This window comes from Lycium ferocissimum, chromosome 3 (genome assembly GCF_029784015.1).
Source record: "Lycium ferocissimum isolate CSIRO_LF1 chromosome 3, AGI_CSIRO_Lferr_CH_V1, whole genome shotgun sequence".
Classification (NCBI taxonomy): Eukaryota; Viridiplantae; Streptophyta; class Magnoliopsida; order Solanales; family Solanaceae; genus Lycium; species Lycium ferocissimum.
Genome location: NC_081344.1, coordinates 54,530,012 through 54,538,270, shown reverse-complemented (window position 1 = coordinate 54,538,270; position 8,259 = coordinate 54,530,012).

Sequence of the window (8,259 nt, the reverse complement as noted above, 5' to 3'; positions counted from 1 at the left end):
TTTTCTGTATATGTGGGACAGAAATGTTTTTCAAAATAAAGCTAAGCATTTTGGGCATTCCGATGGTTATATTCATGTACTTGCTAACTTATGTATGATTTGTATCTTGGATATAAGTACTTTGGTAATTGGGTGATTACGCTCACATTCTGTATACCTTACTTCGGTTATGACTTCTTTTCTGTACTTCCCGCTTTGCATACTCAGTACATATTCCGTCCGACCCCCCCCCTTTTTCTGGGTCGCGTTTCATGCCCGCCGTACGGATACGCGTTTTGGTGATCCACCGGGCGTAGGATTTCCATTCTCTTGTTCGCAGTGCTCCCTTTGTTCGGGAGCCAATATTTTGGGTATATACTCTTCCGATGTATATGATTATGTTTATTCGGCAGTACGGCGGGCCCCGTCCCGTCATCCGATTCATTGTTACGTATTAGAGGTCCGTAGACATAGATGTGGGTTATGTATAGTTTTGTTCGGATGCGTGAGTCGGTTGTGTTTGGGCGGCCCATCCGCGTGCGCCGACCTATCGGTTTGCGTGTATGTATGCTTTGATATGTTATGTATATTATGATAGCCTCGCCGCTTACACGCGGTATATATATTTATATGCGTCGGTTTGGAGACACGTACGTGCGGTTTATGTACGAGTCGTTTGTATGCCGAATACGATTAGTGAGCGCGTATGGGTGCCCGGCTCGGCACCAGTCACGACTCACGGGGTTGGGTCGTGACGTAGTGGTATCGAGCGATTCGTCCTCGGAATGTCTACGAACCGTGTCTCGTAGAGTCTTGTTTATCGGTGTGTTGTGCACCACATCTATAAACGGAGGCTACGGAACATTTAGGATGTCATCTTTCTTTCTTTCGATCTTAGATCGTGCGATAGAGCCGTGTTATCGGATGACTCTTCTCGACGAAATGTTATGTTTTCAGCGATGCCTCAGAAGGCCCGACTGCCCGAAGGGCAAGTCTACGAGCCCTGCGAGGACCCGGCCGGGCCGAGAGTTACTAGGCCTCGGGCCGGAGTTGAGCCGAGATATCGTGCCTCCAGCGACCCCGATTCTGCACCGGTGTCGGAAGGGATTTGGAGCGGCCACAGGCGGGGACGAGGGGCGGCTCTCCACCGCGGCCCCGAGGGGTTCCGAGCGCCCGCGCCTCCGACTCCCCGCCGGGGCGGATGATGGGGCTATGCGCGAGGCGCTACGGTGCCGGCTCGATTGGTTGCGGGGCGGAGTCCCCGGTGCTTGGGAGTAGGGGATGATCGTGTGTGAACGAGGCACGATAGTCGGAGGGCCCGTGATTTTTTAGCTTTGTGGCCCGCGAGTTTTCGAGTCCAAAGCCCGCGAGAGACCCTCGGCGAGTTCGTCGACGGATGTCGCGTACCTGCTTGATTAGTGCGAGAGACGCAGTGATTGAGTTGGCGTCATCTTCGGTTGCACGATGTAGCGGCTAATCGGTATGAGTCTTGGATGCGCTCCGGTAGGCGAGGTGCCCCTCGGTTTGTATGGGAGAAGTTCTGAGCTTCCCCATTTCCTACCTCCCGGAGGTACGGCGGGCCGGGGTGTAAGCATTATCCCCGCAAGGCTGTGCGGGCGAGCAGGTTCGGAGCGGTTTAGAGTTCGATTCGGCCGGCCGGATACGCGCCCGCATATGCTACCGGCATAGTGACGGTATGCTGCCAGATATATGGTGGGGGCTGGACCGATTTGTTGACCTGCTTGGTGATGGCGGCCCGGTGGGCATGCATATTGCGAGTATACGCACGCGCCCGGGGCATGGAGGACGGGGCATCACCGATAGGGATTATGACGGGGGCCTTTGCAGGGGCCGGATCCGCCCGGGATACCGGGGAGTCTCGGGGGGCGGCCTCGGCGGCGGGGAGCCATCCTCCCCCCGCCCGGCGGAGTACACCCCCCCCCACGCGGCTCCTCGACAGAGGCCGATAGTGCGGGATATTCGGGAGCGGGTCGAGCTCCAGGGCTTCGGAAGGTTCCGAGGTTCGGTGGAGAGGCCACCCATACCTCTGTTCTTATTGTGGGGGGCGATCCGGAGAGTGTTACCGTGCCACGTGTGCTTGTTTTACTTGTGGCGGCCAGTGGTCACCGTATGCGAGAGTGTCCGTACGTGGCGGTCCGGTGGCGCGGACATCGGAAAGCCGTCGGCTCTGGTTCATCTTCTCCTTCTGTAGCTATGCGCCCTACGGGGCGGGGCACGCCGACCACCGGTCGGCCGTGGGAGAGGCCGTGGCGGAGCCTCGGCGGTCCATCGAACCGCCTATATGCGTTGACCGTGGACGGAGATCGGGAGGCGCCACCGTACGCCGGCATGTGTAATTTAAACTCTTTAATTGGTTATGCTGATTGATGTATGAACTGCTTGTGATAATTGCAAAAGAAACTCCCCCGAGTGTTTATAAGATCCCGTAAGGCTAATCTAACATTTGAGGACGAATGTTCTAAAGGGGGGGAGGATGTTATGTCCCGTATTTTGTGCATTGGGAAAATTCGGTTTAACTATGATAAGTTAGGGTCCAAAACCATTCCGGGATGCAAAGTCGAGATTTTTGACCTTCGATTTTATTTTGAGACGTAAGTTGTTCATGAATTTATTGGCATGGAACCCTTAGGAAAATTTGGGACCAAAAGTGATATAATTGGAAGTTGAAAATCATGCAAATTGTGGCCCTTTGGCCGTGTGACTATAGAGAAGGTCCCACCCATTTTGTGTCCAATTTTAATTGCTCCAACACATGTGTGTGGGCCATGGACACATGTATAAGTCCTACTAGTATGCAAAAAGATGATCACTAAGTCATCTCATCTCATCCAACACTTAGAAAAACAAATAGAAGTTGAAGAACAACAAGTTGAGGCCCTCGCCAAGCTCCAAAATTTCAAGTCCAAAACAAGCCATCCCAAAATTATTTCTTTGATGCTAATCCACTAATTGGAGGTCCCTAAGTAACGTGGAAGTGTTGTTTGGGCCATCAAACCATCCGTTGTGTAAATCGCAAACCTTAGCTTACTTGTGAAGTTGAAGAAGAAAGGTAAGATTTGATCATGTTTTTTGTGTTACAAAGGTTGTATGCATGTTGTAGTATGTTAAAATGGATGAAAATCATGAGGTATGGCATGTTGGAGTTGAGGTTGTGTGTGTAGTGTATGGCCGTGTGTGTGTGTTGTGTTATGTTGTGTTGAAACAATGAATTAAAGTCTAGTTAGCATGTTGTGAGTGTTGTAGAGTGAAGAAATGGATGAGAATCATCAATATGTATATATGTAGTGTTGGCCGAAAATGGGCCATATTATGTGTCAAGGAATGGATTAATGATTAATTAGTATCTTGGTAGTTGTCGTTATGAATTCTATGTTGGAAATGAGAGTTTAATGACTCAAGATTGATGTTGTAATTGTATGGGCTGATTTGGAGAATCATGTGTATTTAATGTAATTTTTATATTTAAGAGAATGACATTGTTAGAATGTGGATTGTTGGTGCAAATCATGATTTGGAAGTGAGGGATGGATTATAGTTGGGGTTCTCGGGTTTGGGGACTGTTTTCGGGTATTATTTGTTGGATTGTTGGAAATGTTGTATGACTTGTTTAAGATGTCTTTGAATATTGTTGGTATGGGCTCGGGTTAGTATTTGAATGTATAAGCGTTGATGTTGGCTTGAAGGTAAGCCGTTGAATTGAATATGTTGAAAGTGTTGAATGATGAAAAAAGGAGTTATTAATGTCGTATTGCCTTTCGGATTGATTATTAATGTTGCTAGGTTGGTTGTTGTTGTTGTTGTTATTGATTTGGCCGAGTTAAATTTTCGGGTTGGTGTATTTACAAGTACGCCCAAATTTCTGTAGAATTTGATGTTCGTTTGGAAATGAATTCCTAAATACCTTTAGCTAATGTTTGGCATATTATGACGAAATTGTAGATCTTAGAGAGCCCAAAGTTTGAGTTTGGACTAGCTTCGAGGGCGGATAAAGTATGTAAAGCTTACCTTCCTTCTTTTGGCATGTCTTAGATATGGCTAAGTTATGATACGTTATAAGCTTCGGGGGTAATTCTATTCTCAAAAATCCGAGTACGTTTATGAGTCGTATTTGCTTTTGATGTTGGCATCCTTATGTGGACAAGCTATGGTTTATATGTTTTTGTATGGTTGATTTTCAAAAGTTGTATAAAAGTTGGGTTTTCTTTCTTAAAAGAATTTCGTTCCTAAACGATTCCGAAAACTACGAACGTCCGCAACTTTCACAGACAGAACCGGATGGCTTTAATATGCTCGTATATGATTCTATGACGTATAAGGACTATGATTTTCATGGGCGGGCCCGACTTGAGTCGACACCTTTCCGTGAGCCCCGCGACTTTTCTTATGTACTTCTGACGATTTTGAAAGGATATGATATGATTATTATTCCGATTTTAAGTACGATCAGTTTACTTATCTTTTGAGTTTGTAATAATGATTTGATAATATATGGTAACTATGATTTTCGTAGGCGGGCCCGGAATGGGTTAATGCTCGTCCGTGGGTCCCGCGATCTTCTTCTGTATAATTCTAGTGGCTTTTAAAAGAATTCAATATGACTATTTTTTCCGCCCCCGAGTATGATTATATATTTATCTGTTGAGTCTGAAATGAGGATTTTATGCATATGATTTTGATACGTGACCATGGTTACTGAAGTTCGGTTTGATATGTTCCCGAGTAATATTCGGAAGAAATTTGATTTGACTATTGTCTTGGTTGAAATAATAGTTCGCTTTGGTTATTCAGTCGAGTTTGTAATAAAGATTTGTATGCATATGGCTATCTTACGATTCTCCTCGTGCGTTCGTTGTTACATCTTTCACCTATCCCCGTTGTTATCGTGCGCACTATTCTCAAGTATGATGTGTTTCCGAAGTATGATGTGATACGAAGTATGACGTGACCGGCACGCCGAGCTCCTCCTGGCCGGTACCGTGTATATATGTTATGATGTGTGACGGAGATGTTCGGAGATATAAAACCTTCGAAGTATGATGTGTTTGGCGTCCGTACGGAGTGGCGACCACGTTCTGTCCGCCGGGTCCCATTGCGGACCGTATGTGATATGTGATATGATGTTTGATGATATGATAATCTGATACGATATGATATATGATGGTGTGATGTGATGTATGATTATTATATTATATGATATATGGATCGGGTCGTACGTTCCTCGGCATTATTATTTTATTTATGGATCGGGTCGTACGTTCCTCGGCACTATTATTATATGATATATGGATCGGGCCGTACGTTCCTCGGCACTATTATTTTATTTATGGATCGGGTCGTACGTTCCTCGACATTCGGTTACCGTCAGTTTATATGATATGTTCTATTTTCTGTATATGTGGGACAGAAATGTTTTTCAAAATAAAGCTAAGCATTTTGGGCATTCTGATGGTTATATTCGTCTTCTGCACTGCTTATGTATGATTTGTATCTTGGATATAAGTACTTTGGTAATTGGGTGATTACGCTCACATTCTGTATACCTTACTTCGGTTATGACTTCGTTTCTGTACTTCGCTTTGCATACTCGGTACATATTCCGTATCGACCCCTTTATTCGGGGTCGCGTTTCATGCCCGCAGGTACAGATACGCGTTTTGGTGATCCACCGGCGTAGGATTTCCATTCTCCCGTCGTTCGAGTGCTCCCTTTATTCGGAGCCAATATTTTGGGTATATACTCTTCCGATGTATATGATTATGTTTATTCGGTGGTACGGCGGGGCCCCGTCCCGTCATCCGATTACGTTGTATTAGGAGGTCCGTAGACATAGATGTGGGTTATGTATAGTTTTGTTCGGATGCGTGAGTAAGTTGTGTTTGGGGCGACCCATCCGGCCGTGCGTGTACTTTATCGGTTTGCGTGTATGTATGCTTTGATATGTTATGTATATTATGATAGCCCCCATGACCGCGCGCGATATATATATTTGTATGCGCGGTGGAGACACGTCCGATACCGATTTATGTACGAGTCATTTGTATGCCGAATCTGGTTAGTGAGCGCGTATGGGTGCCCAGCTCGGGCACTAGTCACGGCCTACGGGGTTGGGTCGTGACAAATCTAAGGGACATTATAACTCGTCTCCTAAACATCATTAAGCCATCATTAATTCGATACTCGTAAATCTTACCCGACACAGAACATATACCTTGTTTTCCTTGACAACTTCCGTCTCCTACCTCGAATGTCTTTGAAGTCTCATTTAGAATCATCAGATGCTATTTCTTACTCACCAAGACATCGTATACTTCGTGCCCTTTGATAGTCTATTCACTGTACGTTAACGGGGAATTTTTCTGAGGTGTAACACATGAGTATAAAAGCATGATAGATACGTGAGACATGGTTACGATTTTTAGCTCTTAGACATGAGCACAACCTGATGTGCAAAACATGAAAGAACCTTCCTTTTGCATGGATTACTATCATTATGGAGTCTTGGTTCTTGAATCATAAGCATGGAGTGTAAGACGCTAACTTGGGCATGAAATAGCATGGAGGCATGAGTAGATTACGCCTGGGCATAAGTACCACATGGTACAAAATTACTCTGGAATTGGAACCGTTACACCCTTAAAACCCATTATTCGATCTAGAACTTTATCTCATAACATAATTACCTAGTACTTGAACTCAATGGGCATGACAAAAATCGCATCCTACGCACCTTATCTTGGCTACATGAAATTGTGATCCTCTGACATAATCTCCTTAACACCTATCAACTTACGAAACACATAATCTATAGCGGCTCCTTATCGCACGATCTCCCCCCTAGTTCAAAACCTGACATTTAAAGCCTGTGGATTTCTCGAGTTAGCGATAAGTGGTCTAGTGGTTCCGCTAATTTCCTCTAAAATACTGACGACTTATTTCTTCGGCTTACTTCAAGCAAGCCTTACTTACTGGAAAAACTGGATTACTTAAATGAACGGGTTTCTAATGTACATAATCGTATACTAGCTCTTTACTTCTCGTGGGGAAAACTCTTTTCGATAACTCTTTAAAGGCTCTTCTTCCGTAGCTTGCTCTCATACCTTAGATGGTTTTCTTCTTTCACCAATTTCTATACCTCAAATTTAACTTAAACCCTTTGGGTTCTAACACGCCTTGGTGTATTCGACAGTTATCCACTTAGTAGTGCTAACTTGATTAAGTAACTCAAATCGTACTTCTACTAACTCTGCTAAAAATTTCTAATTCACTGTATCTATTCAAACTTCCTCACTATGCTTCTGTTAACCACTTGCTAGCATCATATTCTCTAATTTTTCTCTGAGTACTAAAGTGAAGCATAAGGTTATTTCTAACTTTCCTCCTTATCCGACTATATTCTCGGGGTTGTATACTATCTTTCCGAACTATAGACATGATCACACTTAGGAAAATTTCATCTATCTCAAACAAGGAATTGAACAACTAACCCAAACTCCCTATACACTTTAAAAATTATATGATACTATTGTAACAACTAACCCCAAACTCCCTATACACTTTCAAAATTATATCATACTATACACATCAGGGATAAATACTTAATCACATAACCTAAGAGGAAATTGTCATATCTTTTATCTCATAGTAATATCTGCTTCTTGTAATAACTTACTAACGTCATACTCTCCGTCCGATCCGAATAAGCTTAAATAATTTAAAACTAACCCTAAAAAAAAATTCAATATCATCTCGCTCGTGGTTTTCTTATCGCATCGTCCCTTCCTAGTCATGTGCATAGATCATATGCCAATATATATATATATATATATATATATATATATATATATATATATATCCTAGAAAAGTCGAGACTTTCTAGTATTACGTGGTTGGCTCTTAGGCTATTTCACTCGCAAAAACTACCGTGGACAATTTATGCCTAATGCGGTTAACTTCATAACATGCTACCTCATGGGGTCTTAAATATGAACCATCACCCTTATACTATAGCTCCATGATCAAAGAGTCCAAATAAACTTACTTTATAGGGTATATAACCTACGTGTGCTACCATACCGAAATTTGTCTTTCAAATGGTACTAACACCTGATAAACACACCATGCACTATTTGGCAAGTCTTGGGTCTCGAATTTCCTTCTTGCCGCTTACACATTTGATACATTCAGAATTCGATGGAAAAAGAATGTTACTTACTGCTCTAAGCTTCATGGCACGAATTAGAATAATTCCTAATGACTCCA